The sequence below is a fragment of the Saccopteryx leptura genome, chromosome 13 (genome assembly GCF_036850995.1).
Source record: "Saccopteryx leptura isolate mSacLep1 chromosome 13, mSacLep1_pri_phased_curated, whole genome shotgun sequence".
NCBI lineage: Eukaryota > Metazoa > Chordata > Mammalia > Chiroptera > Emballonuridae > Saccopteryx > Saccopteryx leptura.
The window spans coordinates 25,318,640-25,326,052 of NC_089515.1; the positions used below are offsets into that span (position 1 = coordinate 25,318,640).

The window sequence follows — 7,413 nt, forward strand, 5'->3', positions numbered from 1 at the left end:
CAAGCTGGTGACCTAGGGGTTTCGAACTTGGTTCCTCTGTGTCCCAGTCCAACACTATCCACTGTGCCACTGCCTGGTCAGACTAAATTTACCTTCTTTTTATTTATTTTTATTTTTATTTATTATATTTATTTTTGTGGCAGAGACAGAGAGAGTCAGAGAGAGGAACAGATAGGAAGGAAGAGAGATGAGAAATATCAATTCTTCATTGTGGCTCCTTAGTTGTTCATTGATTGGTTTCTCATATGTGCCTTGACCGTGGGGCTACAGCAAACCGAGTGACCCCTTGCTCGAGCCAGCGACCTTGGGCTCAGGCTGGTGAGCCCTGCTCAAACCAGATGAGCCCACGCTCAAGCTGGTGACCTCAGGGTCTCGAACCTGAGTCTTCCGCATCCCAGTCTGACACTCTATCCACTGCGCCACCGCCTGGTCAGGCAACCTTCTTTTCAAAAAAATTATAATTCTTTCCCTGTGCTTGCCTGGTCAAGGCATATGTGAGAGTTGATGCTTCCTTCTCCTCTTCTCCTTCTCTCTCTCTTTGTCTATCCCCTTCCTTTCTAAAAATGAATAAATAAAATCTTTTAAAAAATTATAATTCTTGCCTGACTAGGTGGTGGCGCATTGGATATAGCGTCGGACTGGAATGCGGAGGACTCAGGTTCGAGACCCCGAGGTCGCCAGCTTGATCACGGGCTCATCTGGTTTGAGCAGGGCTCACCAGCCTGAGCCCAAGGTTGCTGGCTCGAGCAAGGGGTTACTCAGTCTGCTGAAGGCCCACAGTCAAGGTACATATGAGAAAGCAATCAATGAACAACTAAGGTGTTGCAACGAAAAACTAATGATTGATGCTTCTCATCTCTCTCTGTTCCTGTCTGTCTGTCCCTATCTATCCCTCTCTCTGATTCTCTCTCTGTCTCTGTAAAAAAAGTATATATATATAATTTTTAAAATTTATTGATTGATTTTAGAGAGAGAGGAAGAGAGAGGGAGCAACAGAGAGAAACATAGATATGTTTCTGTATGTGCCCCGACTGGGGATTGAACCAGCAAACTTTTTGTATCTGAATGATGTTCCTACCACCTGAGCCATCTGGCCAGCGCTAAATCTATCTTCCTTTTTTCTTTTTTCTTTTTTTTTTTTTACAGGGACAGAGAGAGAGTCAGAGAGAGATGGATAGGGACAGACAGACAGGAAGGGAAGAGAGATGAGAAGCATCAATCATCAGATTTTCATTGCGACACCTTAGTTGTTCATTGATTGCTTTCTCATATGTGCCTTGACCACGGGCCTTCAGCAGACCGAGTAACCCCTTGCTTGAGCCAGCAACATTGGGTCCAATCTAGTGAGCTTTTTGCTCAAGCCAGATGAGCCTGCACTCAAGCTGGTGACCTCGGGGTCTCGAACCTGGGTCCTCGGCATCCCAGTCCGACGCTCTATCCACTGCGCCACCACCTGGTCAGGCAAATCTTTCGTCTTTTTAATAAAGCTCAACTAAATTAACTACAAAAGAAAGTCATGATCTGATTATTGGTTGCATGACAATGAATTTACTTAATACTAATAAATTGTACACTTAAAAATGTACACTTAACACTTAAAAATGGTAAAGATAGCAAATGTTATGTATATTTTACCACAATTTAAACATTTTTGGAAAGGAAAGCCATCAAATAAGAATATAGTTTTAAATAGGACATATAAAGAGTTAATGTGCATACTACATATAAAGCTCATCCTTAGTCCTATCTCTTGGACTCTTGGTAAGTGGCTAAGAACATAGGCTCATCTTATAGATTCCAGTGTTCCCAAATCTACCTCTCATTAGCTGCCAGAAAAGTCTTTCTAAAACACACATTAGCTCATATCATTCCTCTTTAAAAATAAAAGAACAACAACAACAAAAACTTCAGGACAAAGGTCAGGTTCCTAAAGTTTGCCTTGACCCATTATCCATTATCCCTCAGTCCCCAGTATTGCACATTTGAGCTATAATGAAACAGTCACAACTCCGTAACACAAGTACTATATTTGTAGGCTTTTCAACCCCCTTTACCTGTCTCCAAATTATTCCCTCCCTCAGACATTTTCCTCTCACCTGGGCAAATCTCACCCTTTGTTCAGCCCTAGCTCTACTACACTCACTTGCCCTGCAAGAACCTAATCTGTTTCAGACAGGATCAACTGCTCCCTACTTTGTCTTCTACCCTCAGGACTTTGCCCAAACTGCCTGCCAATATTGTACTTCTACTGATTGAGTACAGTGATTTATTTTCTACACTATTCTGGCTTCCCCACCCTATCCCAAATGGTCATTTTTTGTTAGGTCATCTTTGAGGGAAGCATATAGGACTTGGCCCACAGAGGGCATTCAATATATATATCTGTTGCTTTGAATTGACTAGGCACCTAAGAGGAAACACAAACAATAAACATATACTCAATCTCCTTAGTAATTAGGGGAATGCAAATGCAAATTAAAGACTGTATGTATAGGATGGTCCTAATTAACATCTATTAAACTGTGTAAAAATTAAATATCCAACGCTGGTCAAAGCTTTGGGAAACAGATACATTCATACCTGGCTAGTGGCCAGATAAACTGATATAATCCTTCAAGAAGCACACTTAAGTAATACTTAGCAAGAACCAACTGGTATTATTTGACCCAGTCACTCACCTATAAATTTAAAACCCAGTGAAATAGGCCAAAAGAAAAAGAAAATCTGTATGTACTAAAATACTTAAGTCAATGGGACTTAAAATAATAGAAACCCACCAATAAGTAATTAAATTATTAAAGTGCAATATTACAAAACAGCTCGCAGATACCATAACATAAAGAAACATAAAACCATATTTGTAATGTGCTGTGAAAGAAAAACAATATTGAAAATGGTACCTATCCCATTACCTCAGTTATCTAAAAGTCCCTAAAGTTTCAGGTTGAAAAGACACACTAAAATGTGAAATTTGATGGGGTGGGTGAGATTATAGAAAATAATTTAAAGTATTTAAAATTTTCTTTCAAGATATTTTTTAATTGATCTCATAACATTCTGGAATGTTATTCATCCAGGGAATGTTTGTTTATTTATTTATTTGTTTATTTATTTATTTTCTACAGAGAGAGTCAGAGAGAGTGATAGACAGGGACAGACAGACAGGAAGGGAGAGAGATGAGAAGCATCAATCATCAGATTTTCATTGTAACACCTTAGTTGTTCATTGATTGCTTTCTCATATGTGCCTTGACCGCGGGCCTTCAGCAGACCGAGTAACCCCTTGCTTGAGCCAGCAATCTTGGGTCCAAGTTGGTGAGCTTTTTGCTCAAACCAGATGAGCCTTCGCTCAAGCTGGCGCCCTCAGGGTCTCGAACCTGAGTCTTCGGCATCCCAGTCCGACGCTCTATCTACTGCGCCACCACCTGGTCAGGTCATCCAGGGAATGTTTTTAATGGCACAGGAAATGCTTAAGATATACAGTTAAGGCCCTTGTGGGTTGGCTTAGCGGCAGAGCAGCAGCCTGGCGAGTAGAAGCCCCTGGTTCGATTTCGGTCAGGACACACAGGAGAAGCGACCATCTGCTTCTCCACTCCTCCCCCCTTCCCTCTCTCTCTCTCTCTCTCTCTCTCTCTCTTTCTTTCCCTCCTGCAGCCATGGCTTCAATGGTTCGAGCAAGCTGGCCCCCAGCACTCAGGATGGCTCCCTGGCTTTGCCTCAGGAGCTAAAATAGCTCCGTTGACCAGCAACTGAGCAGTGGCTCCAGATGGGCAGAGTATTGTCCAGTAGGGGGCTTGCTGGTTGGATCCCCAGTCAGGATTCATGCAGGAGTCTGTCTGTCTGCCTCCCAATCTCTTAATAATTAAAAAAAAAAAAGATTACAGTTAAGTTTTAAAAGGTAGGTTATGAGAATGTATGTATAGCTTGGTGTCCAATTAGTGCAATAATAAAGAAGAAATGTAGGTGGAAAGAATATGTGTAAATTTTTTGTAGAGAAAAAATATGGAAGAAAACTATGTTGAGAACAAAATACTGGAAGGAAATGCACTAAAAGGTTAATAATTTGACTGGTAGAATAGTGGGAGACTTAAAAAATATTTTTATAATCAGTAAATGTTTAAAATGGCCTGACCGGGTGGTGGCCCAGTGGATAGAACATCAGACTAGGATGCTGGGATGCAGAAAACCCATGTTCGAGACCCTGAGGTCGCCAGCTTGAGCGAGGGCTCATCTGGTTTGAGCAAAAAGCTCACCAGCTTGAGCCTAAGCTTGCTGGCTCAAGCAAGGGGTTACTTGGTCTGCTGACGGCACGCGGTCAAGGCACGAATGAGAAAGCAATCAATGGACAATTAAGGTGTTGCAACGTGCAACGAAAAACTAATGATTGAAACCTGTGGTGGCGCAGTGGATGAAGCATCAACCTGGAAACGCTGAGGTTGCCGGTTCAAAACCCTGGGCTTGCCTGGTCAAGGCACATATGGGAGTTGATGCTTCCTGCTCCTCCCCACTTCTCTCTCTCTCTCCTCTCTATAATGAATAAATAAAATCTTTTAAAAAAAAAAAAAAGAAAAACTAATGATTGATGCTTCTCATCTCTCTGTTCCTGTCTGTCCCTGTCTATCCCTCTCTCTGACTCTCTCTCTGTAAAAAAAAAAAAAAAAAAAAAGTTTAAAATGAATAATAAACGTATTGAAATTTCATGCATTTAAGTCTCTTTTCCATGTATTCTGTCACTAATTGCCTTTTACCTTCTTTTTTTTTTTTAGATTTTTATTTATTTTTATTCATTATAGAGAGGGGAGAGAGAGAGAGAGAGAGAGAGAGAGAAGGGGGGAGGAGCAGAAAGCATCAACTCCCATATGTGCCTTGACCAGGCAAGCCCAGGGTTTTGAACCGGCAACCTCAGCGTTTCCAGGTTGACGCTTTATCCACTGCACCACCACAGGTCAGGCAACCTTTTACCTTCTTGACCATAAGATCTTTCATTCATCTCCTTTCCCCGATATTTTTACTATCTTGGTTTTGCTTCTGTGTTTTTGCCTGTCCCTTTGCTGATTCTTCCCATATTTTCCACCTCTTTAATGCTGGTGTTTCTTTTTCTTTTTAAATCTAGATTCATGTTTTATTTATTGATTGATTTAGAAAAGGAAAGGAAGAAAGAGAGAGAAACATCAATTTGTTGTTGTAAGGTCGGTGGATAATGAGGGATGGTCACTTGGGAAACTCAGACCCACGAACTTTGGCTAGGACCGCCCACAACCAAGCGCACCAAAAGAAGCTTCACAGGAACCATTTGGAAAAAAGCGACCGTCTACCAGCCAGTGGGATTTCACCACATCATGTTAGCTCGACTTCCCTAGAGGGACCCCTTTAAATATCTCCCACACGGTTTAATCCGTGCAACTTCCCTGGCCTCCATCTTACCTCGGGGCCAGGGAACCTTGCCGGGTGGGATGCGCACTCTGTACTGAATAAAGCCTTTTTGTTATTCCACACTTGGTGGCTCCGAGCCCCATTCCTTCCTTCTCGGCGGGGAAAAATACCTTACAGTTGTTCCACTTCTTTATGGATTCATTAGTTGATTCTTTTTTTTTTTTTAATTTTTTTTATTTATTTATTCATTTTAGACAGACAGACAGACAGAAAGGAGGAGCAGGAAGCATCAACTCCCATATGTGCCTTGACCAGGCAAGCCCAGGGTTTCGAACTGGTGACCTCAGTGTTTCCAGGTCGACACTTTATCCACTGTGCCACCACAGGTCAGGCCATTAGTTGATTCTTATATGTGTCCTGACCTGGGACCAACCGGCAACCTCAGCATCTGGAGACAACGCTCTAACCAACTTAACTACCCGGCCAGAATGATACTATTGTTTCTTAAAGTCCTCTCCCTATTTCTTACTCTTTCTCACTCTTTACTCTCCTTTCTGGCTAATTCCCTTTCATGACTTTACCTGTTAATTCTGTTTGGATAACTCCAAATTAATTATTGTCTATCTTGACCTCACTTCTCTATTCTTCTTAAGTCCATAAGGCCTTTAATAAAATTCAACAGCTCATACTTTTTTGCTAAAAATATGGAACGCTTCATGAATTTGCATGTCATACTTGCACAGGAGCCATGCTAATGTTCTCTCACTTCTCTATTCTTGCTCACATTTCCAGTTGACAAATTGAGTTACAGACAGCTCATACTCAGGTGTTGAAACCCAGCTCACCTTCTTTCCAGACCTGTTCTATTTTCTAACTTTTCTATTTCTATTAAATTCATCACCAGGCACCTGACCTTTGGTGGCGCAGTGAATAAAGCATCGACCTCAAATGCTGAGGTCACCTGTTTGAAAACCGAGCTTGTCTGGTCAAAGCACACACAAGAAGCAACTACTATGCATTGAGCTTCTTGCTCCTCCCCCTTTCTCTCTCTTTTTCTCTGTTTCCTCGTCTCTCTAAAATCAATAAATAAAATCTTAAAAATAAACAAAAAACACGTCACCACAGGATCCTAGCCTCTTAAGCAGGTCTGGATACATAATTTGCAGGGCCCTGAGCAAAATAACAATGGGAAGTCCCCTTGTCCAAGAATTCCAAGATGGTGATAGCAGAACACCAAAGCGAGGGCAGAGCAGTTCTGAGTGTGGAGCCCTGTGTGGCTGCATCGGTTGCACGCTTGTGAACTTGGGCCTACTCATAGATGATCTGGGGACTCCTCTCTCCCCTCTAATCTGGCTTGGTTGATGGGGTAGATAGTGCATCCACTCACAAAGATGAGAAATAATGGAAGAGGAATATATCTGCAGAATGGGGTGGAAAAGGAGATGGATTCAGTTTGAGCCTTATAAATGCAAAGTGCCAGTAAAATAACCAGTTGTCTAGGACTTAGGTTGTAAGTCTGGCTTCAACTCTCAAGGGTAGAAGGTATCACTGAACTCCTAATTGTAGAGGAAATTGGCCAGGGAGAGAGGGTCAAGCAGGGCTTTTCAAAGTGGGGCTCATGGACCATTTGCACTGTAATCTCCAGCTTAAACATGAAGTCTCCTGGGCCCACCCCAGCGATCTGAATCTGAGTATATCTGGAGATAGCTAAACCTTGGGAATTAAAGTGGAGTTTTTTGTTTTGTTTTATTTTGTTTTTTAAGTGAGAGGAGGGAGATAGAGAAACTGACTTCTCCATGTGCCCCAACCAGGATCCACCTGGTAACCATTGTCTAGGGCTGATGCTTGAATCAACCAAGCTATCCTCAGTGCTTGAACCAATCGAACCACTGGCTGCAAGAAGGGAAGAGAGAGAAGGGAGAAAGGGAGGGAAGAGAAGCAGATGGTTGCTTCTCATGTGTGCCCTGACCAAGGATCAAACCTGGAATGTCTGCACACTGGGCCGATGCTCTATCCACTGAACCAACTGGCCAGGGCTGG

At 42.3% G+C, this 7,413-nt stretch overlaps 1 non-coding gene across 1 annotated transcript; it reads right to left on the minus strand.

The window, feature by feature from the left end:
- Window positions 1-6,071: 6,071 nt before the first annotated feature.
- On the minus strand, window positions 6,072-6,174 carry LOC136385125 (U6 spliceosomal RNA). The gene has a single exon (XR_010747735.1). It is a non-coding gene; the product is annotated as a U6 spliceosomal RNA (small nuclear RNA).
- Window positions 6,175-7,413: the final 1,239 nt, after the last annotated feature.